The sequence below is a fragment of the Nicotiana tabacum genome, chromosome 2 (assembly GCF_000715075.1).
Source record: "Nicotiana tabacum cultivar K326 chromosome 2, ASM71507v2, whole genome shotgun sequence".
NCBI classification, from domain to species: domain Eukaryota; kingdom Viridiplantae; phylum Streptophyta; class Magnoliopsida; order Solanales; family Solanaceae; genus Nicotiana; species Nicotiana tabacum.
Genome location: NC_134081.1, coordinates 62,838,827 through 62,866,744, shown reverse-complemented (window position 1 = coordinate 62,866,744; position 27,918 = coordinate 62,838,827). Strand labels below are relative to the sequence as shown.

General features: G+C 38.8%; 1 long non-coding RNA gene across 2 annotated transcripts; it reads right to left on the bottom strand.

Moving 5' to 3' along the window:
• Positions 1-11,152: 11,152 nt before the first annotated feature.
• Positions 11,153-20,413, bottom strand: LOC142168385 (uncharacterized). Of its 2 annotated transcripts, none has more exons than XR_012698248.1 (3): positions 20,251-20,413; positions 18,751-19,188; positions 11,153-11,309 (listed from the first exon to the last, which is right to left on the bottom strand). It is a non-coding gene; the product is annotated as an uncharacterized LOC142168385 (long non-coding RNA). The 2 variants fall into 2 exon arrangements; XR_012698247.1 differs by lacking the exon at positions 11,153-11,309 and adding an exon at positions 15,578-15,840.
• Between the last annotated feature and the right edge of the window lie 7,505 nt (positions 20,414-27,918).

Below are 27,918 nucleotides of genomic sequence, written 5' to 3'. Positions count from 1 at the left end.
TGATATTGAGCCTGTGACCACGCCATGCGGATTATGAAATTGAAACTATGACCACGCCGGGCGGATTGTAATTATTAGCACATGAGTTGTCCGTGCAATACGCGGGTTTTCCGTGCAGCACGTGAGTTATCTATACAGCACGTGAGTTGTCCATGCAGCGTGTGGATATGGATCCATCCCCTAGGGTCACCCTCTAATATTTCTTCTTGATGGTGTACACGCGGATTTTGAGAAACCGATGAGTTCCAAGTTGATGTAAGCTCTGGGAGAGCTGATTATTAGTTTGGTTCATTTATTGAGATTATGATATGGGCATGAGAGCCATGATGTGATGTCTATTTGGATCGGATTGCACGCCGCAATGGATTGTTATTTGGTTGTTGCATTACATCTTTACTTGGAAATTCCTTAGCTGTTCACCCAATTTATTTGCATACGTTCTTTATATGCTGGATTGTTGACTGAGCAAAATAGGTTAAGAACATTGTTAGCACCAAGGTGTTTTTATCTGTGATTTCATGATTTGATCATATTTTCGTTCTATTCTTGTTGAAAATTATGAACTTGTATAGGTGATTGGCGAGTATCATTTATAATTCTTGCTTTAATTACCTCACCGAGGTTAGTTATCATACTTTCTGAGTGCATGTGGTCGCTTGTACTCATACTACAGTTTTACACCTTCTGTGCAGATCTTGGAACTAAGATGTTATGGATGATTGGACCTGGCAATGAAGATGTACCTGCGTTCCGGATATAACTACCACTTCGTCCTTAATAGTCTAAGATTTTAATTTTGCATATGTACCTTCCAAGCAGATATTATAATTATTTCATACCAGCTTTGTAAATATAAGTCTCAGTGACTCATGACTTGTACTACCAGTCCTTGGGTTATTGTATGGGAATTCAGTTATTTCACTTATTGTTTTCTCATTATTTTCATTATATTGTGTTGATTGTTATTTGTCTTACCTAGCGGGTTGGGACAGGTATCATCACGACTAGGCGAATTTTGGGTGTTGCCAATCGCTCTGCAGGTGGGTACCAACACACGCACGTGCGACTCCGCACTTGTGACCTTGCTTTCGCATAAGCGGCCAACCCCAAACATCACCAACTTTGCATCTGTGTAAACCAAACATGTAGGTGCGACTTTGCATCTGTAGCACATCCTCTGCAGATATGGCTCACCAGAACCAACAACTTGTTAATGTACTTATTTCGTTTTAACATGCTTCATTGCGTGTATTGCGCATATGCATCAAGTACATGTCCCTAATGCAATGTGATCTACCTTATGTAGGAATTAAGTTATGGCATATTCTTATATTATACCTATGGAAGCCACTCGTGAGTGTTCACATAACTCTTACTCCAACATCACTTACAAGAAAGAATGAGGACATTTTTCAAATTGTAATTTTCCTTGTACTAGTGGATCTAAAGTGGGAAATAGTCTGGGTGAAAGAGTTGTGCCACATCGTCAAATGAATCATAGTACTCCTATTGTTGATTGTCCTTTTCACCAAATGGTTGATCTCTTTCGTTACTTGGCTGGAACAATGTCCGGCTCTAATGAAATGAACTTTGAGAAAATAAGAAAAATGGGTAGAGTTGTGTTTAGACGAACTGTTGATGCTGCTAATGATGGACAGTGGCTTGAGCGCATATAGAGAGTATTTAAGCAATTAGAGTGTTCAAAAACTGCCAAATTTAAGTGTGCCATCTCACTGTTATAAAGGGATGCATATGACTGGTGGGTAAGTGTACCAAATGCCAAAGAAAAACCTCCAGTGCTTACTTGGGATGCTTTTGTTAAAGAATTCCACATGAAGTATGTCCCATCTGCTTACCATGATGCTAAGAAAAAGGAAGTTTCTAGATTTAAAGCAAAGAGTTATGCCTATTGCTGAATATCAACAAAAGTTACTTAGGCTTTCTCGTTATGCTGGAGGTTTTATCGATGATGAAAAAGATAACTGCAGGAGATTAGAAAATGGTGGTCGACTCTATCAAGAACTCTTTGAGACCCGTCCGCACATAACCAAGCCATCATAACTGAATTTACCCAAGAGTACTGGCACAAAATATTGGTAAAGGCATTACTACACCAAAAGAACCAATTACCTTTATTGGTATGTTGACCCAACGCCACCAAGCTGACCCATTTCTTCGATTCCTCCTCGACTTGTCTTCAGGTTAACACTTTCCCTTGTCGGTCAACAATGATCTTAAAACAAAACCCACAGTAGGAGATCCTAGCACGAACCACGTCGTCCGAAAGCTATAAATCGTTGTATTTCCTATGAAGCATCCAATAAAGCCGTAACCGAAATACCCACTCTAAAAATACCTTTTGTGAATCTGAAGCTCTTTCTTTAACCTCTCTGATACTGAAATGTAAAATCAATAATAATACAAATATACTTCAAGTCCCAACACCATCCCACGCAAATCTCTAACCTTAGCCCTATATAAATCCAGGGAACCCAACAATACCACATATATACCTCAGAAAAAAACTGATATAACATATGATCATGCAATCTGATCCTCGATAGTAGACTCCCCTACTTGGCGCGAAGCCATAGGACATATCATCCAATGATCCACAATACCAACCTCCATAGCTCGTACAAGACCAATCATAAGATACCTCAAATCATCTACTAAGCGCATGTCCATCCTCGTGACAGTTACGCCCATTTCCTCAAGAGCCTTAAATGACAATATGTACCTTTCACTGAATAGAAGTCCCATGCAAGACACATAGTCTCTAATACCAACAACTATCCTCAAATCAACATACTCTCATGACCTGACCGCGATCACGTCGACTAGGCAACCAATTAAATATTCCCAAGCTCGTACTCACCAACCAGATTCCAGAACCCGTTGTATCCCACACTTGAACAACTAAATATCTACCAACACGTCCATGTCCTTAGTCTGAACAACATTTTGCGACAATGATCGAGCGTCCATAGCCCCCTCGTAGGCCATCTACCGCATCATAAACCGTCGGTGTACAGCTGATACCGAATGCGCAATATCGAATACGAGTGGATGCAAGGGAATGTAAGATATGTGCTTCAAGCTAAATAGATATTGCACGATAAGGAATGAAAGAAGTGGAATTTCCTAATAGTTCCATAGCCTCTCGTAGATAAGTGCATACGTCTCCGTACTGAACCGCAACACTCTACTAAACTTGCTTATGACTCGTAGCACCTATGAACCTAGAGATCTGATACCAACTTATCACGACCCCAAATTCCAACCTTAGGATGTCGTAATGGCACCTAGTCTCTAAGACTAGGTAATCCTAATACATGATACCGAGTGCGCAATATCGAATACGAGTGGATGCAAGGGAATGTAAGATATGTGCTTCAAGCTAAATAGATGTTGCACGATAAGGAATGAAAGAAGTGGAATTTCCTAATAGTTCCATAGCCTCTCATAGATAAGTACATATGTCTCCGTACTGAACCGCAACACTCTACTAAACTTGCTTATGACTCGTAGCACCTATGAACCTAGAGATCTAATACCCACTTATCACGACCCCAAATTCCAACCTTAAGATGTCGTGATGGCACCTAGTCTCTAAGACTAGGTAATCCTAATACATGATGAGATCTAACAAAAAAAACTAGTTCAACTATATAAGAATTAAAATGATAAATAAAATAATGCAGATAAAGTTAAACAATAGTTATACAATCCCTAGAACCAGTAGTACAGAGTCATAAGCTCTACTGACATACACTAGAATCTCTAAGTATAATACTGCTTAGGAACGAAGAAAAATAGTAGCAAAGATAATATCAGGAGGTGACTCTGAGGCCTGCGAACGAAACGGCAGGTATACCTTGAAGTCTCCAACTGCACAGGCACAATTTTTAAATCCAACACAATCCGAAGTACCTAATTCTGCACAAAACTGTGTAGAGGCATAGCATGAGTACACCACAACGGTTCTTAGTAAGTATCAAGTCTAACCTCGGTAGAGTTGTGACGAGCCCAGGTCAAGACACCTACTAGATATAGAAACATATGCAAGATATTAACATAAAGCTAACAATGAAAAGAACATCAATGTAAGGCTAACATCGTAAACATTATTGATATACAATCTACAATGGAATAATAGAAACGCAAATGGCAACAAGAAGTAAACGGATAATAAGCATCATCATAATCAGAATGTATATGAAATACGAATGAACTCAATTAAGCGAGCAAATGACAATTCAAGTAACCAAATCTTTCTCATGCGTGACTTACAACAAGAGTCACCGCGAGGCACCATACCTTGTAATCACATATCATAAGCCACAATCCCGAATCGTACACACATGGCACCTCGTGCCCACATTATCAGTCACCTTCACATAGCAAAGTCCACGTGCTACCATGTTCATTGTATCTGTGTCAAATACTAAATAAAATGTTCGAGAGATTTATGTAAATACAATAAAGTAAAATAAAGTACAATTTATATAAACATAGAGTATCAAATGAGTTTAATTTAGAAGCCAATGAGGTAAAGTGAAATAATAGTTTTAAAACATGTAAAACATCAGATAAGTTAACGAATTTAATATAGAATTATTTAAAGTAAAGAGTGATAACAATTTTAAGTAAAGTAAACCATCAAATGGGGTAATCAGTTTAATTTGAGAACTCAATTAAAGTAAAATATGATAAACATTTAAAAATAGTAAAGCACTGAGGGAGATAACAAGTTCTATATTAAGATCCACATAAAATAAAGCATGTTAATAATTCTTTTACTTAAAATCGTTATGCTACCAACAACTCAACAGACTATGAGATAATGATTCCACGCAAGTAAATTCATCTTGACAATCGATTCACCAAGTAACAACGGAGGCACAGATTGGCACATTAAAAAAACACAGCAAATCACATAGAATGCATGATTCACACAAGAAATCACAATAGTTCCAACACAAGAATATCAACAAATAACCAAATGCAATCAAAATACAAATAAAATATTTTAAGGAAAAATAATAATTGTTCAATGAATGAGTCCTTCCAGCATAAAATATAAAATAAAAATCACAATCGAGGTATCACGCCTCAAAAACCATATTTCACAAGTCACAATCACAATCTTCCTTATACTGCTGCGTGAGCCTTGCATTTATTTTTAAAAATATTTTCTCCGAAATAGCTACACGCATTGTAGCCCCCTTATCTCACCGTGTGGCTTCAAGTAATTTCCTTACTAGCAACATGCGTGTAAACCCCTATCCTTATAGCGCCGCATAAGCATCAATATCATATCACAATAATCAACTCGAATCATACGTACCCATATGCCACATCATTTCTAAAATCAACAATACCAATGTTACCACAACACATAGCCTACGGCTCAACCACAATAAATACAAGAATCTTAGAAAATAACAAAATGAATGAGAAACAACTCAACAAAGAAAGATATCCCAATAATAAACAACTTCAACCACAAAAAAGTTAATAGATTTCACAACTACAACCTCAATAACTCAACAATGAAGGTATTCCCATGAAATGGCTACTTCCAATTAAGGTGCATAACATAAGCTTAACAATGAAAGTATAACATGTAACAACAACTACAAATTAAAACATATAAGGGAAACCTCGATAATGAAAACTAGGACCTCTATTAACAACTTCAATTAAAGCATGTAAGAGTAAACTTGACAACACAAGATAGAGCAAATAATAACAACTTCTTTTAAATGCTTAGAAGTAACCTAAGAGTCCAAACCGGTAACACACTCATCACCTAATATACACGTCTTCCACTTAATTCAAATAGTACAATTGAACCCAATCATAAGGGGAAGTTCCCCCACACAAAGTTAGGCAAGATACTTACCTCAAATAAGCTTATTTAATCTACTAATAAGCCCTTCCCGCGAAAATCCACTATCGTCCTGCTCGAATCTAGCCAAAATAACTCAATATCATAAATAAAAGCCATAAGAAATAATTTCGGATAATAAAGATTCAATACGAGTCCAACCATACCAAATTCATTTAATTCCCACCTCAAATCGGCCTTCAAACCTTCAATTTATGTTTTAGAGAAGCTTTTACTAAAACCCCCAATTTCTCCTATTCAAATCATTAATCAAACACTAAAATCGAGGTTGGAATCATGAAATAATAATAAAATCAAGTTAAAAATACTTACCTCAATCCAAGTAGTGAAAAGCCCATCCAAAATCACCCAAAACCGAGCTCCCAAAACTTGTGAAAAAAGGTAACTAAATTTCGAAATAGTTAAAACAATAAAGCAGTTGTCCCAGTCTGAATCAGGTCCTAGACGATCCCAAAACTCAAGTTTGATGAGCCCAACATGATCCTTGCGAGATTACACCCAAGTCGGCCTCTTGAATCACCCAATTTGACCTTAAAATGAGGGAGATATGATGTTTTGAAATTTTAAAAGAAATCTAAGAAATTCAGGAACATAACTGGAATTTTCATAATTACTTATACCAGGAAAAAAACCAATAATAAGAATATATCCATTTTAGCACCGAAAACTCATTCGGAACCTCCCGAGCATAAACCATATATGAATTTCAATCATAAAAAACGCTAAGAATCGGCTTGCGCACTCTAAACTCCTAAAACGGGTCATCTTGACCCGATATTGACCATGGTCAAAATTCAAATCCTTAACATTAACTAGTTTCTTAACCAATCATCCAAAATACACCCAAGCCCCTCGTCACCCCGTCCAATCATAAAAACAAGTACAAATACATTATTCAAACTTATCCAAAGCCTTAAAACACCCACAGAAACATCACAATAAAGAATAGAGGCTTAAATTGAACAGAATTTCTCTTAAGTTTTTAATTCTTCATTCTTTCAAAAAAGTGTCAGAATCATATTTGAACACTTTGCATTACTTCCAAAATTTTCACACAAGTTCCATTCAATAATATAGACCTTTCTAAAGTCTCGGGGCACTAATTGGAGTCCAATAATATCAAAGTCAACTCTTGGTCAAACTTATGAACTCTTAAGTTCATCAAGTTGCCAACTTTCGACGAATAATGTCGAATTATTCTAAGAACCTCCGAAACCAAATTCGAACATATTTACAAGTCCAAAATCATCATACAAACTAATAAGAATAATGAAAACCCAATTCCGAGTCCATTACCCAAAAGTAAAATCTTGATCAACTCTTCCAAATTAAATCTTCTAAAACGAGAATCATTCTCCCGAATCAATCCTGAACTTTTCAAAAATCGATACCAACCATACAAGCAAGTCATAATACATAATATGAGGCTGCTCAAAGTCTCAAACAACCGGTTGGAATACTACATCTCAAAACGACTTGTCGGGTTGTTACATTTGTCTTCCTTGAACTTAATGTTAGGCAACCCTATCACCAAGAGACTAGTTTTTTGAGTTGAATTAGACTTGCATGCCCAAGTCTCTCATGACAAATGAGGAAATCACTATCCATGACACTCAAGCAAGTGAGTTCATTATCTGAGATTGATGACATATCTGACACATATATGTTGTTTACTCTTTTTCCCTACAAAACTATTTTGTCAGAGGTAAGGTTAATCACAAAGTATTTTGTAGAGGTAAGAGCTACCATGTTTCCTCTATCACATAGTTGTGATATGCTTATCAGGCTGTATTTTAGTCCATCTATCAGGCAAACATTCTTAATTGAGTGAGAATCAGATTTGCCTACCTTCCCAACTCCAATGATCTCGTCTTTCTTTCCATTTTCAAAGGGGACATTACCTCATTTAAAGGCCGCAAGTGAGAGGAACTGGTTCTTGTTCCTAGTCATGTGCTTTGAACAACAACTATCCATGTACCATATTTGGCTTCTCTCCTTCACTTGGACATGCAAAAGGAAATCAGGGGTTAGTCTTAGGAACCCTAACTAGTTTGGGTCCCTTCTTACAGGAAAAAGTATAAAACACATGTTTCTTTGCCCATTTTGATAGCCTATTCTTCCCTAGAAAAAAATTCTTGTTCCTTAGACTTGCTTTTTCTTTTGCAGCACATTCATTCTTATAGTGTCTAGTGTTACCACAAAGAGTGCAAATATTATTCTGAGAAAGTATGAGGTACTTGCTTTTGGGATCCCATTTAGGTGCAGAGTTCCCAAAGCCAAGTCCCCTTCCATTGCTACTATGATGTTTTTGTAGCAATGAAAGTACATCAGAGGACATGTTCCATTTACATGTTCTATCTAGCTCATGCTTAACCTTAGTCAAGTCCTTTTTTAAAGTTTTACCAATTCATCCCTTTTATATAGCGCATCTTTTACTTTTCCTAAAACTTCTTCTAGTGTAAGTTGTGTGTCACTAGCTGTTTGTTTATCTGTTCCTAACTTTAATTTTAGATTTTTAGATCTATGTTCTAAAACAGTTGTATGAAGTGCATGAACCTGGTTCATCAACACAACATTTTCATTTTTAGTTCACAAGCCCTAAGTTCCAGGTTTTTGCACATTACTTTTAAAATGATACACTCATTTGACAACTGCTTCTTTTCATTATTCACATCCTCAAACTCATTAATTAACTCCAGCAGTAATTCAGATAATCTTTCTTTAGACATAAATTTGATCTTATCTTTTAATTGAAGGACACTTACCTCAGGTTCTTCATCAGATGCTTCAATAGCCATTAGAGCTTGTTCATCATCACCATCTGAACTATCATCGGAGCTATCTTCCCATGCAGCGACCATTGCTTTGGGTTATCCCTTTTTGTTATTTTTCTTTAGATAAACTTGTTCTTTCTTCCTGTTCTGTCATTCAGCTCTTTCCTTTTTTACATTCAATCTCTCATAAAGGACAATTCTTAATCATGCGACCAGGCTTTCTCATTTATAGAATCCATTATTTACCTGCTTCTCTGTAACTTTGTCCTTGTTGTAGCTTCCATTTCTTGAAGAACCCTTTCCTATCATTAGGTACTTCTTGATGTCTTTGGTAATCATTGCCATTTCATCATCTTCTAAACCAGAACCTTCAGTAATTCTGAGTGATAGACTCCTTTCCTTCTTAGGTACATCCATTTTTATGGTTTTGCTTCTAAGTTTATTAGCTTTGAGATTTCCAATTAGCTCATCCAAAGGAAGGGTAGCAATGTTCTTTGATTCCTGAATGGCATTGATCTTGCTTTCCCATGTGATTGGTAAAACCCTAGTTAGTATCTTTTCAACCCTTTCCTCTACAGGGATAATCCTTCCAAGAGAATTTAGTTCGTTTGTCAAGGCAGTGAACTTTGTGTACATAGCCTGAATGGTTTCTCCATCTTCCATGGAAAAGTTTTCATATTGGGGAAACAACAAGGTTCTTCTTGATCTTTTCACCTGAGTCGTTCCTTCATAGGCCACTTGCAGTGTGTCCCATATTTGCTTGGCAATGGAAAATCAATGATTATATCCCATAGATCATAATCTTCTTCCTTTATGTGATCTCTCATCCTTGTTTTCCACCATGAGTAGCACTGGCCATTGAAGAGTGGTGGCCTAGCAGTTGATTGCTCTTCCCAATTTCCAAGTGGTGCACTCATCTTGATCTTTTCCTAATATTTTAGCCTCTTCAAGGATAACCTACTCTAATACTAATTGATGTTTTATACTTCAATATCTCATAAGAGGGGGGGATGATTTATGTGGTGTCCAATTTTCGCTTGCACTAGATTGTAGAAGGACCTGGTTCTTCTATGTGTTCCTTAATCTATTGTTACGGAATAAGTAATGCAGAAAGTAAAGAACACATGTATTTTAATATAGAAAACACCTGGCTCAAAAAGTGAAAAAATCACGACCTACTTCCCAGTAGGATTTTTCCCAAAATTTCACTACAACTCTAGCCAAACAACAATGTTTACAAACCTCTTGTAAACCTAAGGATTAAACTCTGACCCTTGTATCAACAAGCAACAAGTTGTTGTGACTGCTTCAAGTTAACTCTAACTTGAACAATACAACTCAAGTACCTGGTACAAATGCTTCTAAGAAAAGCTAAAAGGTACAACTCAATAGCTCCTATTACAATGAAACTATAATTAAAGATGGACACATGGAACTAGTTCTTCAATTTGGTTCATGTAGCTGCAGGTTTGCACTCTTGAAACTTGCAGGAATTGCTTCCAAAATGCCTTGCTATTTTGCTCTAAATTCTAACTTAAGTATGTGTGTGTTACCTATATATATATATATATATATATATATATATATATATATATATATATATATATATATATATATATATATATATATATATATATATATATATATATATATATATATATATATATATATATATATATATATATATATATATATATATATAATGCTTTACTCTTCCTTTGTGGAAGAGTTCTAGTTATCTTCAACTTCTAACTCTTCCCTTATCTTGGATAGAGTTCTCTTCGAGTAAGGAGTCCTACTCCGTATCAATTATGCAATATTTTCGTTCAGGCACTACTGGAAAATAGGCCTATGGCAATGCCAGAAAACCCGTTGCAACAGCTAGATAAACTGTTGCCATAGAGCTATTGCAACGGTTTAGCACCTGTTACATCATCGTTGCTATAGTGTCGTCTATCGCAACGGTTTTTCCTCTCCCTGTTGGAACGACTATTCTTTCCAACGGCAACGGTTGAAATCCGTTACCATAACATTTTATGCAACGGTCGATAACTATTACCATATCATTAACGCAGCAGTTATGTAATCTCATGCCACGGTTGTTTATTAAAATGACAACAATTTCATTAAGCTATTGCAACGGTTTTATCTCTATTGCTACGGATATTTTTGGACTACCTATTGCAACGGTTTTTAGAACATTTTGGGACGGTTTTCATGTCCTGTTGCAACAGTTTACATTTTCTATTGGAACGCCATTTGATATCTATTGCAACGATTATGGTAGGCTATAGTAACAGTTTCATTCAATAAAAAATATAGCCATAATTGTAAATAAATATTTATATATATAATAAATAGTAAAACAATAAAATTTATATGAATATCGAACATGAAACTATTCATAATCCAAATTATCCAACAACCTAATATTAATATCCATAAAAGTAAAATTTTTGCCCTGAATATATAAGTTATAGATTTTAAGAGTTAAAGAAAGTTTCAAAATGTTGATAACAAACATTCTTAGCTAGACCATGCATCTACCACAATTCAAAATTCTTCTTAAGTAAGGCCTAAATCTTCACTGCTTCTATCCTCCGTTTCTTCATCTACAACACCTACAAAAGAGTATAAATAAAGTCATATCCTTCAAGAGAATCGGGTCTAAGAATGATGTTAGTCCAAAAAACCAAGGAAAAAAAAGATAATGACTTTAAACTTGATCAGTTGCAAGAAATCAGATCAAATAAGTACAAGAAAGGCTCCAAAATTAGTTGACATTAAACTTGATCAGTTTAGAATATAGTAATGAATATTACTCTCAACTGTCTTCACCGACAGTATGTCACGCCCCAACCTCTCAACCGATTGAACCCGGTCGAGCAAGCCTATTAAACCTTTCCTACCCGACTCATTTATAATCCAAAAAGGGATCGCATCACCATTTGTAAAATCGGGGAGAGATCAATTATATAAACATTGCTAGTTAATTTTCCTTATATACATTATGCCATAGTTGAGTTTCCAAAATATAACTTGATCCAACGACCACCCCAACATACATACACGAACCACATAAACGTCTACGGAGTTTCTAAGGGTACAAAAGAGCAACATAATAATGCCGGCAACAAGGTCCCGGCTATACCTCAAAATGTGAAAACTTATACAAAAGAAGGACTACATGACCCCAGGGAAAAATGGGGCTCACCAAGACTGCTGTGAGGAGAGAAAGAGAGCACCACTATCTGCGATCGTCACTATCTTCAATGGAACCACCTACATCCATTCAAAGATGTAGCGCCCCCGACAAAAGGGACATTAGTACTGTCGAATAGTACTAGTATGTAAGGTAGACACCAATCTTAGTAGAATGAACAGTTAAACAAAGAGAAGGCAGTCATAATAATCAATAAGTACTTCATAGAAATACAAAGATAACACCAAGTAAGTATCACATAGTTTCCAATTCAATCTTTCTATCTTTTTAGTGTCAAATCCACAACTCACAATGCCACCGTGTTTCTACACGGAGTCTGGTCTCGACCCGACCCCTAAGCCATATCAAGTGGGACACATCCATATCCATAATGTAATTCAATAATCCCGATACAAATGCCACCATGTGTACAGCATGGCATCCGATCTCTGCCCGATCGGCTAAGCCATCTCACTTGAGACATAACCTCTTTCAACTATCCACTCAATTCACATTTCTTTCCCATCTTCATTACATGGCACAAACAGCCTCATTTATTAAGTAGTTCTTGGCACTTGGGCACATTTTACAATTCAAGTCTTTCCCTTTTTATTTGTTCAAATAACATCATCATTCATGTCGATAAGTACCATCACATAAGGCATTTCACACATAAGGGAAGGAGCTTGAAAAATTATAATTACGTTCTCAAATAGCATGATGACATGGTAACCATCTAAAATAATTAGGGAACGTGAATCTTTCAATCAAACACACTAAGGCAAATAGTTCTAGTATAATCAAGTTGGAACTTACACCAATTATTAGGACACCGGGAGTTCGATTCTAAGAAGAAGAGAGTTAGTCATACATACCTCAATTGCTCTTCTTTAGACTCTACAATTATCCGGAACCCTTAGCAACCTCAATCTATTTAAGCAATATACAAATTGAATCCAAAATTAGAAAAACGTTCATGGTTCTAGTTCACTTTTCCACACTCTTTTACCACACATGCATGCAAGATAAACAACCCTCATACCCATGGACCATCTTATTAATTACTCATTTTCACTATAAGTTTCAAAAATTTAGGGCTAGGGTATAGATTCTTACCTCTAGGATGGAGGCCTAGATTGCTTTCCTTGATAATCTTCAAAGTTTCAAGCAAGAATTGAAGAATAATTGATGAGGATTACTTTCACACTCTAAGGCTCCCTCTCTCACTCTATAGTATCAGAAAATGAGCTCAAAATAGACTAAATGGGGTGTTTTAACAGAATGGGGGTCGGGTTTTAAATTAAGAAAATGGGTGCCCCGAAACAGGTCTGCGGTCGCATATACGACCGCATAATGGTTATGTGGTCCGCAAAGTGACCACAGAAATAGCCCTTAGGGGGCTGAACTTACGGCCCAGGTATGCGACCAGTATGCAGTCCGCATACTCATTCTGCGGTCGTATAATGCACTGCAGAACTCCCTCCGCAAAAACCCAAGAGGGGTTATGCGATTGATATGCGATCCATATAGTGGTTATGTGGTCGCATAATCGACCGCAAAGCTGACCTCAAATTGCCCAACAAACTGCTTCACTCTGCGGCCATTATGCGGTCTGCAGAAACGCGTCCTTTTGCAAAACATTTTCCTCTAAGTCCATGGGGTACTGTTCAATCCAAAAAGTCCAAACCGCGACGAGCATGCTCGCCGCGAAGAATTTCTACTATAATAACGTAGGAATCTAGCTTGGCACCATGAAACCCCGGGTTTTTGGTTAAAAATTTTTTCTACGGGTCCTTACATCCTCCCCCACTTAAGATCATTTGCCCTCGAATGAGGATCAAGGTTTACTTAACACAGTTTCAGTTATTCCACATACCATCAGCCCCAAATTTGCCTAACTTCCTAACTTTCTGAAATTTTTGCCATAGTTTCCTTTGTAATTAGGCCTATCCACCTGCCAGAGAGCCCCTGAAACACACTTTAGCAACATATATAGATTTAAATGACACAACAGAATGCAAAATAATACCAACCGAAGCCTCATGGGGACATATAACTAGAAAGGAGTGTCTTTATATTAGCCGAACAAGCGATAAAACTTTAGGGGAAACAACTTCATAGAACTATTACATGGCTATTCAAACAAATGAGGGTACTTTTCTTTCATTTCATTCCCGGCTTCCCAAGTAGCTTCTTCAACTTGTTGGTTTCGCCATAACACCTTCACGGATGCAATTTCTTTAATTCTCAACTTTCGAACCTGCCTATCAAGAATAGCAACCGGAATTTCTTCATATGACAATTCTTCACTAACCTCGATTGTCTCAACCGGCACAATAGCGGACGGATCTCCAACTACCTTCTTCAACATGGACACATGGAATACCGGGTGTACTAATGACATCTCAGGTGGTAGTTCAAGCTTGTACGCCACCTGACCTATCCTTTGAATGCCTTTATACGGCCCGACATACCTCGGACTTGATTTCCCTTTCTTTCCAAACCGCATGATCCCCTTCATGGGAGATACCTTCAAGAACACCCAATCATCTTCTTTGAACTCTAAGTCTCTGCGAAGAACATCCGAGTAGGATTTGTGACGACTCTGAGCAGTTTTCAATTGCTCTTTTATGATCTTAACCCTTTCCGTAGCCTGATGCATAAGGTCTGGTCCTATTAGTTCAGCTTCTCTAACCTCGAACCATCTAATCGGCGATTTATATCTTCTATAATACAAGGCCTCAAACGGCGTCATCTAAATACTGGCATGGAAGTTGTTGTTATAAGCAAATTCTATGAGCGGCAAATGATCATCCCAGCTACCCTTGAAGTCAAGCACACATGCACACAACATGTCCTCAAGCATCTAAATAGTCCGCTCTACTTGCCCGTCAGTCTGTGGATGGAAAGCCGTGCTAAGATTTACTTGCGTACCCAAACCTTGCTGAAACTTCTTCCAGAAACTAGCTGTGAATTGGGCCCCTCGATCGAAAATGAGGGAAACTGGAGTGCCATGAAGCCTGACTATTTCCTTTATATACAACTGAGCATATTGTTCCACAGTGTCGGTGGATTTAACAGGTAAGAAGTGTGCTGATTTTGTGAGTCGGTCCACAATCACCCAAATTGAGTCAAACTTATGTGGAGTGCGTGGTAAACCTACCACAAAATCCATGTTGATCATTTCCCATTTCCACATTGGAATTTCTATACTCTGAGCTAACCCACCGGGCCTTTGATGCTCGCCTTTCACTTATTGACAGTTTAAACATTTTGCCACAAAGTCCGCCACATCCCTCTTCATGTTATTCCACCAATAAACTTCCTCGAGGTCATGATACAGATTTGTTGAACCCGGGTGCACAGAATATCTAGAAGTATGAGCTTCTGTCATGATTCTTTCCCGAAGACCATCTACGTGTGGAACACATAGTCGTCCTTGGTACCGTAATGTACGATCATCCATGCCAAGAGAAAAAGTCTTAGTCTTATGTTTATGAATCCCTTTCTTCAGCTGTACCGATAAGAAGGGCTCTACTAGACACGGCTTAGAGACATCCTATTAAACCTTTCCTACCCGACTCATTTATAATCCAAAAAGTGATCACATATCCATTTGTAAAACCAGGGAGAGATCAGTTATATAAACATTGCTAGTTCATTTTCCTTATATACATTATGCCATAGTTGAGTTTCCAAAATACAACTCGATCCAACGACCACCCCAACATACATACACGACCCACATAAATCTCTACGGAGCCTGTAAGGGTACAAAAGAGCAACATGACAATGCCGACAACAAGGCCCCGGCTATACCTCAAAATGTGAAAACTTATACAAAAGAAGGACTACATGACCCCTGGTTGAAATGGGGCTCACCAAGACTGCTGCGAGGAGAGAAAGAGAGCACCACTATCTGCGATCGGCTCTATCTGCGATGGAACCACCTACATCCATTCAAAGATGTAGCGCCCCCGACAAAAGGGACGTTAGTACTGTCGAATAGTACTAGTATGTAAGGCAGACACCAATCTTAGTAGAATGAACAGTTAAACAAAGAGAAGGCAGTCATAATAATCAATAAGCACCTCATAGAAATACAAAAAAAATACCAAGTAAGGATCACATAGTTTCCAATTCAATCTTTCCATCTTTTTAGATTAATAATCTTTAGTGCCAAAGCCACAACTCACAATGCCACCGTATTTTTACACGGAGTCCGGTCTCGCCCTGACCGGCTAAGCCATCTCAAGTGAGACATATCCATATCCACAATGTAATTCAATAATCCCAATACAAATACAACCATGTGTACAACATGGCATCCGATCTCGGCCCGATCGGCGAAGCCATCTCACTTGAGACATAACCTATTTCAACTATCCACTCAATTCACATTTCTTTCCCATCTTCATTACATGGCACAAACAGCCTCATTTATTAAGTAGTTCTTGGCACTTGGGCACATTTTACAATTCAAGTCTTTCCCTTTTTATTTGTTCAAATAACATCATCATTCATGTCGATAAGTACCATCGCATAAGGCATTTCACACATAAGGGAAGGAGCTTGGAAAATCATAATTACGTTCTCAAATAGCATGATGACATGGTAACCATCTAAAACAATTAGGGAACGTGAATCATTCAATCAAACACACTAAGGCAAACAATTCTAGTATAATCAAGTTTGAACTTACACCAATTATTCGGACACCAGGAGTTCAATTCTAAGAAGAAGAGAGTTAGCCATACATACCTCAATTGCGCTTCTTTAGACTCTACAATTATCTGAAACCCTTAGCAACCCCAATCTATTTTAGCAATATACAAATTAAACCCAAAATTAGGAAAACGTTCATGGTTCTAGTTCACTTTTCCACTCTTTTACCACACATGCATGCAAGATAAACAACCCTCATACCCATGGACCATCTTATTAATTATTTATTTTCAGTATAAGTTTCAAAAATTTAGGGCTAGGGTATAGATTCTTACCTCTAAGGTGGAGGCCTAGATTGCTTTCCTTGATAATCTTCAAAGTTTCAAGCAAGAATTGAAGAATAATTAATGAGGATTACTTTCTCACTCTAAGGCTCCCTCTCTCACTCTATAGTATCAGAAAATGAGCTCAAAACAGACTAAATGGGGTGTTTTAACGGAATGGGGGTCGGATTTTAAATTAAGAAAATGGGTGCCCCGACATAGGTCTGCGGTCTCATATGCGACCGCATAATAGTTATGCGGTCCACAAAGTTACCACAGAAATAGACCTCAGGGGCCTGAACTTACGGCACAGGTATGCGACAAGTATGCGGTCCGCATACTCATTCTGCGGTCGCATAATGCACAGCAGAACTCCCTCCGCAAAAACCAAAGAGGGATTATATGATCGATATGCAGTCCGCATATTGGTTATGCGGTCGCATAATAAACTGCAAAGCTGACCTCAAATTGGCCAACGTACTGCTTCACTCTGCGGCCATTATGCGGTCCGCAGAGTGATTATGCGGCCGCATAATGGGCCGCAGAAACGCGTCCTTTTGCGAAATATTTTCCTCCAAGTCCGTGGGGTACTGTTCAATCCAAAAAGTCCGAACCGTGGCGAGCTTTCTCGCTGCGAAGAATTTCTACTATAATAACGCAGGAATCTAGCTTGGCACCACGAAAACCCGGGTTTTTTGTTAAAAATTTTTTTTTACGGGTCCTTACAGAGTACATAGGCATTTCACCAAATATAGTCCTGTAAAACCAAAAAGCAGAACAGTATATTCTGCAACTTCCCTTAATCTCCCATTAATCAGTAGAAACCTCCAAAAATGCAGCAGAAAAGCTGCTCAAAAGCACAACAAAGACAACCATATAAACCTCCCGTAAACTACCTAAAAATAACTTATAAACTCCATAAATATGTCAACCAAAACCTCCAAAAATGCAGCTAAGAAGTTTCTCAAAAGCGCAGCAAAACAACTGCAACTCTCCTTCCCAAACCAGCCCAACATGTACATGAATAGTGCAAAAAGCCACAACGACTACAAAACAAATGCACTTTCTATTTAAAGCCTTTATATCTGCCTTTCAGACCAACAATATGTAACTTATTATCAACGTATTACACCTATCTGGGACTTATTATAGTACCTAACCACCCCTAAGAGCTTTCGTTAATTCTTACATTTAGTTGCCAGTGTTTCCATGGTAAAATCATGAATCAGGTTTCTATTACATATATTATCCTGAATAATGTGCAAAATATTTTCACAAATATACAGGTGTAGTATTTGTGTAATATATGTTGTAACACTCTAAGTATAGAAACAACACTACAGTAAGTGTGGCATGTTTCTTAACAATTAATAGCTTAAGCATTCAAAGAATGAAGACAGACGTATTCTTAATATGACGTTCATCACGGAAGCCTGGTTAACTCATAATGGTAAGAAGAGCGATGCAGATAAAAAAGGAGATGCCACAAAGATTATCCAAAAAAATTAAAAATTGAGGAGATTACACTGAGAGATATGGTCTCAACTACAGAGATCTACAGAATATGAAAATGTTCCTACTTGTAGAACAACCGAGAACCTAGCTGAAAACCATCGTGAACCCCATCTAGAAACGACACCGAAACAGCGCTCCAAAACACAACCAAAACTCCCATAAAATAACAAAGTGTAGGCAAGATATAAGCAAGGCAACCATAAATAACCGACAAGGCATCAGCAATACAACCATAACCTTATGCAGCGACAAAGTGCCGCTGGCAAAGTAAAAAAAAAAAGAGAAGAAGAAGAAGAAGAAGAAGGAAGAGGAGAAGAAGAAGAAAGAGAAGAGGTGTAACATTTGGTACGGACTAACCTTGATTGTTACTGCCAGCAGATGGACAATTGATTAGTTGAATAGAAACTTGTTGTCCAGAGGAAGCTTCTCCAGGTACACGAGCATTCAATATTAGCATGTTAGGGATCACGTCTCAAATCTGGGTTCAGACGTTGAAGTCGTACAACGACATTCATCGTATTTCTTGTTCCGTTGCATTTTGTGCATTGAACTTTTCCTGCATTCTTTGTTGCATCCTCTCTTCCATTTTCTCCATTTTTTATTGCATCCTCTCATCAGTAGCATCTACAGAGGATCCAGAATCCCCCATTTTCTTTTCTAAGACAGTTTTGGTAACCCTCATCCATACAATCTTACGCGACCTGGGTGCTCAGGTCCCAAGACTGATGCAAACGTATCAACTGAATCACTGTCATCTTCACTTTCTTGAGTTGATTATATTCTCTTCATTTCAGCCTACAAACCAAATTCAAGAGAAAAGAGTTTATATAAATAAAATTGAATCAATAATTAAGAATAAATAAATAATCACGACAAACTTTAAAATTGAAGTATAATCACGTAAAACGATTATATCAGTTCCCCACAAGTATAATCACATAGTGATTTTTCTCACTTTTTCACTCTCATGGAGAGGAACCTCCCAACTTCTCATCCACTTTTACTATATGTTGAAAGCTTTGTCATGGTAAAAGATTACCTGAATATAATATGCACCAATAAATTAGGTTACATAAATATTCAAAACAGTTTACTTATTTGATTTACAACTTTTGATGATTTACTATATGAATGATATAATTTAAAAGATTTAGAAGGCATAACTAATGTGAGAAATCAATAGCATGACGCGTGCTGGAGATATTAGATCGTAGGATGCCATGGGCGTATTCCCACGTTGGGACTGAATTTAGGGGCATGAACTTGCTAAAATTTCTTTTATATTCTTTTCACTCTACTAATTCAATTTCTACAGTAAATAAAAGACTTTGAGAAAACCCAAAAACTCATTCTTATTATCACAACTCTCTGAAAAAGTACGTAAAAATTCCCCTAATTGAAACTCAATCATCTAACATTAAAGTAAAGGCACACAAAAGAATAAGACTTAGGGTGTTTCTGATTTTGGGAAAGATCTAATATTTAAAAGAAAAAAAAGAATTTTATGTTAATTTCACGATGAAAGTAAAAGTAATCCAAAAGGAATTTACAGTGTGTTTACACGTTGGATTGCCAAACGAAACAGCAAGAAAACCCACCCACCCCCTCCCCCCCCCCCCCCAAGGAAAAAATATTTTTCTTTCAAAATAAACAGCAAGGGCTCCTTAGAATCAAAATTGTTGACATGAATCCAAATAAATATGCATGGATTAATCAATATAATTTGAACTCTTAATAAAAAAATAGAGAGAACAAAAAGACCCAGGAGTAATCTTCCACTAACTCAGTACTCTTGAGATTTCTCTTCTAAAGCCTAGCCACAACGGAAAGAAAATAAATTTCTCTGCTAGAACTTACTTCAAGAGACCTAGAACCTCGACGAAGGTGAGTCCAGAGGAGTAGACTTGCTGGAGGTATGTGCCTGATGGAGGGATTGGGAAAAATATTAGGGCTTGAGATATTGGCTTTCGAGATTAACTAAGTGAGTAATAAGTGGGAACATACTTTTCCATATATTCAGAAAGACCAATTCTTGGGAATTAAAAATTTTAAAATATTAATTACAAAAAAGGTTGTGATGTTGTGCGGGATTAGTAAAATTAGAGAAGGAAAAATTGGGGGGAAACCACAACCGTTCCCATAACCGTTTTTTTCAAGGAATCGTCACAATAGACAACTCTACCGCGACGGTTTAATATATCGTCCCTATAGAGCATTCTATGGCGACGGTTTTGCTCACTATTTCAAGGTTTAATTTTATAACTGTGCCAATAGGTTCGCTAGGCTATGGGGACGGTTATAACCGTGGCGATAGAGTTGTCTATTGTGACGGTTCCGTAACCGTTGCTTACATTCCGTTGCAGTAGGGAAAATTTTCAGTAGTGAGGGAATATCAAAAATAACCACTTATACTTATCCCTTACACGTAATGCCTTTTGCTTAAATCTGATTGTGACCTGTGTAACTGTCCATGAACCTGGTTCATGCATGTGTACCTTTGTCAATCATCAAAACTATAATCGCTCAGGTGAACACAAACATTTATCAACTCTTACAACTTAAGTTTCCAACGGTGGAACTAAGTATTCCATTTCACTCTCAGACCAAACAAACCATCCCTGTAAGTCATAAACTAACAAACAAGCATATGGAAAATATCAGAAAGGGAAACGGGAGTCAAAAACACAAAACGACCGAATGGGTCGTTACATTCTCCCCCTCTTAAATAAATATTCGTCCTCAAATGGGTTTCGAATCATACATGGAATATCAAAAAAATGAGGATATCTGCTCTGCATATCACACTCGGCCTTCCAAGTTTCTTCCTCAATTAGTTGCCCTCTCCTTGAACTTTCATCGATCCAATATCTTTAGACCTCAACTTCCAAACTTGCCTATCCAAAATGGCCACTGGCTCTACTTTATAAGCCAGATTCTCTACCAATTGCACTAAACTGAATTCCAACAAATGAGACTGATCCTCATAATACTTCCGGAGCATAAAAACATGAAATACTAGATGAACTCTCAGCAAGCTAGGTGGAAAAGAAAGTCTGGAGGCCACCTCAACAACCCTCTCTGATACCTCAAATAGACCAATATACTGAGGGCTCAATCTGCCCTTCTTCCCAAATCTTACCATACCCTTCATAGGTGAAACTTGAAGAAGAACCTTCTCACCCTCCATGAAAATCATATCACGAACCTTCCTATCATCATGACGTTTTTTCCTGGACTCACTGTACGAAGATGCTCCTAAATCAATTTAACTTTCTCCAAAGCATCACGAACCAAATATGTGCCCAACAACCTACACTCACTAGGCTCAAACCAATCAACCAAAGAACGATATTACCTTCCATATAAGTACTAATACGGAGCCATGTGGATACTAGACTAAAAGTTGTTGTATGAAAACTTCGTCAATCATAGAAACTAATCCCACTGGCCTCAAAAATAAAATTACGCAGGCCCTCAACATACCCTCCAAAATTCGAATGGTCCACTCTGACTGTCCATCGGTATGAAGGTGAAATGTAGTACTCAACTCAACTTCGTGCCCAACTCAAGGTGAACAGCTCTCTAGAAATGTGATGTAAATTGGGTGCCACCATCCATGATAATAGAAATAGGTACACCATGAAAGTGAATTGTCTCTTTGAATTAGATCTTATCAAACTTCTGTGAAGTGCAAGAAGTAATGATCGGGATGAAATGCACATACTTGGTTGGTTTGTCCACAGTGACCCAACTAATGTCGAATCTCTACAAAGTTCATAGAAATCCTACCACAAAGTCCTAGTAATATTCTTCCGATATCACTCTGGTATCTTAATCTTCTAAAGTAAACCACATGGGCTCGTATGCTCATAATTGATGTTGATAATTCAAACACCGCACCACATGTCCAATAATATTCTTCTTCATCTCTGCCATTAGTAATGCTGCTTCAAATTACGGTACATCTTCGTAGCACCCAGTTGAATAGAATACCATGAACTATGAGCCTCCTCGAGAATCGACTCCCTTAAACCAACCACATTAGGTGTATACGGTCGAAATCGAGCTCGACTACAACTTGATGGATTAGGCTTGGCACGTGGCGACCACGGACTGGAGATCGACTTCGAGTCTCACCGAGCTAGAACCCGAGGTCGGAAGACCTGCCTTCAAGGAACATTGAGTCTGGTGTCGAATTTAGCCTCGAGGGAGCTCGGAAATAACTAATAGAAGACCGAAATATCCGCAACTGGGCGAATATTACGTCGAGAATATTGGCGCATATCGGCAAGGAGCCGGCAACTAGTAAATCAGGAGATTTTTTATCTTTTATAGAAATGTACCTAGAGTAGGACTCCTCTACTATATAAAGGGGGTATGATAATTCATTCAACACACTGTAACACACATCACAAAGCAATATATTATTATTTCTAGTTCTCATTATCTTGTCATTCTGTTTCGGCATCGATAAAATCATTTCTGACTCGAGGGTGAGTAACCTTCAAGGCTAAGATTGTTCAACTTGGGTGGTTTGCGTTTACTTTTTCATTGTTTATTTCAATATTAATCTGATTTATCATTTTTATCAAGTTAGGTCACGTATCCTTAAAACCACGTACAAATTCAATTGTTATCCGATTTGGAGGGTAAACAGTTTGGCGCCCACCGTGGGGATAAGGATACAAGTGGTTATTTGATACAAAACTCCATAACACACACTAATTTACACTTGCTCTTTAAAGTGTCTTTGATTCCAAGCTAAAATACAAGATATCGAACTCTCAATCAGCACCCCTGAATGTTGACAACGAGTTTGGTCGTCAAGGTGAAAATAGCAGCATATCGCCTGAAAATGAGGTACCACCTGCTGATCCCTTTGGAATTCCGATCGCAGACCCAATTGACGCTAATTTACATGTGGCTATCGATGCAAACTTGCCTACCGACCCCGAAAATAATGTACGTGGTGGAGCCCGATCGGCAACTCGAAACACACAAAATGTTGAAGGGGACAGGATTCGTCTACGGGTGATCTTCTAAATGTTGTAGGCTCAACAAACGATGATAGCTCAATTACAGAATCAAAGTCGTGCACCGAGCAGGGTTGAGCCCGATCCGCCCCGGGAAGTCACCTGCAGGGATGAACCGGTCATAGATAGGTCAAATGAACATGAATTGGGGTCCAACCCCGAGATTATAAAATTGCTCAAGGAACAGACAAAGCAGATAGAATCAGGGGAAAAGAAAATCGAAGTTAACGATAAAAAGGTGGAGACCTACAACTCCAGGGTAGACCAAATCCCAGGAGCACTTCCCATATTGAAAGGACTGGATTCTAAGAAGTTCGTGCAAAAACCTTTACCTCCGATCACTGCTCCGAAGCAGATCCCCAAAAAATTCCGTATGCCCGAAATACCTAAGTATAACAGAACGACCGGCCCAAACGAGCATGTGACATGTTATACATGTACCATCAAAGGGAACGACTTGGAGGACGACGAGATCAAATCTGTTTTGCTGAAAAAATTTTGGGAGATGCTTTCAAAGGGAGCTATGATATGGTATCACAACTTACCTCCGAATTCTATTGACTCATTTTCTATGCTTGTAGACTCTTTCGTAAAAGCACTTGCTGGTGCCATCAAGGTCAAGACCAGGAAATCAGACGTTTTCAAAGTCAAACAGAGGGATAACGAGATGCTAGGGGAATTTGTGTCCCAGTTTCAAGTGGAACGAATGGATCTGCTGCCGGTCGTTGATGATTAGGCTGTTCAAGCTTTCACTCAGGGACTCAATATTAGAAGCTCGGTGGCTTCACAGCAGCTGAAGCAGAACCTGATAGAATACTCGGCCGTTATATGGGTCGACGTGCATAATAGGTATCAATCGAAAATCAGAGTCGAAGATGATCAGCTCGGGGCCGCTTCGAGGTCTGTCTATCCCGTCAGAACCCTTGACAGAATCAAGAGAGACATCGATCATGAACCGAGGCCAAACAGGGATCGGTACTAGCCATATAATGGAGATCGGAGAAGTGGTGAGTCTGGGCGGAACTCCATGAAAAATGAAAGGAGAAATGACCGAGGTCAAAGCAACTGGGGACTCATGACCAAAAATGGCTTTGACAGGTCCGCCAGGCCTAAAGAAGCATCGAGGCTATCGGAATACAACTTTAATGTCGATGTTGCCGCCATTGTATCAGCTATCGGGTGCATCAAAGATATAAAATGGCCTCGTCCCTTACAATCTGATCCAGCCCAAAGGCATCCTAACCAGATGTGCAAATATCATGGCACTCACGGTCACAGAACGGAAGATTGTCAACAACTGAGAGAGGAAGTAGCCCGACTATTCAACAATGGGAACCTTCGAGAATTCTTGAGCGACCGAGCCAAGAATCATTTCAGAAACAGGGATTCTAACAAACAAACAGAACAAGAAGAACCTCAGCACGTCATTAACATGATCATCAGTGGGGTTGATGTCCCACATGGGCTGATATTGAAGCGCACCAAAGTATCCATCACTAGAGAGAAACAAACTTGAGACTACATACCGGAAGGAACTTTATCTTTCAGCGACGAGGATGCGGAAGGGATCATACAGCCATACAATGATGCACTAGGTAATAACTTTACTCGTAAATAAAATTCGGGTTAAACATGTGTTGATTTATCTTGGTAGCTCGGCCAACATCATTCGATCGAAAGTCGTGGAGCAACTTGGTCTACACAACCAAATCATGCCTGCAATTCAAGTTCTAAACAGATTCAACATGGCATATGAGACCACTAAGGGCGAAACAATGTTACCAGTAGACACCACCGGGACCATCCAGGAAACTAAATTTTATGTGATCGAAGGAGACATGAGGTACAATGCTTTATTCGGAAGGCCATGGATCCACAACATGAGGGAGGTGCCCTCGACACTGCACCAGGCACTAAAATTCCCAATACCTGGTAGAGTCAAAATAGTTTACGGGAACAACTGGCTGCAAAGGAAATGTTCGCGGTCGAGGAGGTGATACCAGCATCTACAGTCTCAACATCGAAGGATCTAGATCAGATGGTTAGAAACGGGGCCAAATAGCAATCATTGATGCCACCCTCTGCAGATTTGGACAAACAAAAGGAAGGCCAGGATGATGATTTCGGGGTTCCCAAATCTTTTATAGCCCCCGATGATTCTGACGCCACTAAATCGACGATTGAGGAGCTGGAACAAGTCATATTACGAGGACACTTGCCCGATCAAAATGTATACCTTGGCACGAGGTTAAGCTCCATGATCAGGGAAAAACTCATCCACTTTCTTATAACTAACGAAGATTGTTTCACTTGGTCCCACCTTGACATGACAGGAATCCTGCCGGAGATAACAACTCACAAGATAAGCCTGTACCCGGAGTTCCACCCGGTCAAATAGAAGAGGAGACCCCAGTCTGAGATCAAGCATGCTTTCATCAAGGATGAGGTATCTAAACTCCTTAAAATAGGGTCTATTCGGGAGGTTAAATACTCGGATTGGTTAGCGAACGTAGTGGTAGTCCCTGAAAAAGGGAATAAACTAAGAATGTGTGTAGATTACAAAGATTTGAATAAGGCATGTCCCAAAGACTCTTTTCCTTTGCCCAACATCGATCGTATGATCTATGCCACGGCTGGTCACGAGATCCTCAATTTTCTCAACGTCTATTCCGGATACAACCAAATATGGATGGACCCGGGTGATCAGGAAAAAACGTCCTTCATCACTAAATACGGCCCATACTGTTATAACGTAATGCCATTTGGATTAAAAAATGCCGTAGCCATATACCAACGCCTAGTAAATCGGATGTTCGAGGAACAAATAGAAAAATCAATTGAAGTTTACATTGACAACATGTTAGTTAAGTCCCTGCGAGTAGAGGACCATTTAAAACATTTGCAGGAAACCTTCAGCATATTGAAGCAATACAATATGAAGCTGAACCTAGAAAAATGTGCATTTGGAGTTGGGTCGGGTAAATTCCTCAGATTCATGGTATCCTATCAGGGAATTGAGATCAATCTCGCTAATATCAAAGCCATCAAAGATATCACGGTTGTGGACAATGTAAAGGTCGTGCAAAGGTTAACCGGGCACATAGCCGCCCTAGGGCGATTTATTTTGAGGTCATCCGACAAGAGCCACCGATTCTTCGCACTATTGAAGAAGAAGAAGATAAAATTCTCATGGACCCTGGAATGCCAACGAGCTTTGGAGAAACGCAAGAGGTACTTATCGAGCCCGTCGCTGCTTCACACACCAAAGACAGATGAATAACTATACTTGTACTTGGCGGTCTCAAAGATAGTGGTAAGTGGTGTCCTAGTTCGGGAAGAGCAAGATACGCAATTTCCAATTTATTATGTTAGTAGGACCTTAGGTGAGGCCGAAACTAGGTACCCTCACCTAGAAAAATTGGTGCTCGCTTTGCTAAGCGCCTCTAGGAAGCTAAAGTCATACTTCCAGTGTCACCCCATTTGTGTCTTAACTACTTACCCGTTGAGGAAAGTTATGTATAAGCCCGAACTCTCGGGCCGTTTGGCCAAATGGGCCGTAGAAATAAGTGGGTACGGTATTGAGTACTGCCCTCGGACTACCATTAAGTCTTAGATTTTGGCAGACTTTGTGGCGGACTTTATGCCGGCCTTAATACCCGACTGAGATTATATGCGATAATGGGAAATAATTCATCGGCAACAAAGTAACGAAATTCCTTGAAGACCACAAGATCAAAAGGATCCTGTCAACACCCTACCACCCTAGTGGGAATGGACAAGCTGAATCTACCAAAAAAATCATACTCCAAAACCTTAAAAAAAGGTTAACCAACGCCAAAGGAAGATGGAAGGAAATACCACACGAAGTCCTATGGGCATACCATATGACCTCGAAGTCCAGTACCGGGGCTACCCCGTTTTCTTTGGTTTATGGTACCGAAGCTTTGATACTGGTGGAGGTTAGAGAACCAAGTATCAAATTCTGATATGCAACAAAGGAATCAAACTACGGGTCTATGAGTATGGGCCTAGAGCTATTAAATGAAAGGTGCGAAGCCGCCCTTGTCCGGTTGGCCGCCCAAAAATAACGGATCAAAAGGTATTACAATCGAAGGGACAACCTTTGACACTTTAATACCAGGGACTTGGTACTAAGAAATGTCACACGGAGCACCCGAAACCCGAATGAAGGGAAATTGGGACCGAACTGGGAAGGACTGTACCAAATTATCGAGATCACCAGAAAAGGATCCTACAAACTTGGAACAATGAACGGCGAACAACTACCGAAAAACTAGAATATAACTCACTTGAAGTGATATTACTGCTAAGGTATGGCCCCGTTCTTTCTTTTATTTACATTTTAACCTAACGCTTGCATGTAGTCAACAAGGGACGATACGAGATTTTAGGTCTGAAAGCACGCGTTGCACTCTTTTTCCCTTGATCCAATTTTGTCCCAAATGAGTTTTGCGGTAAGGTTTTTAATGAG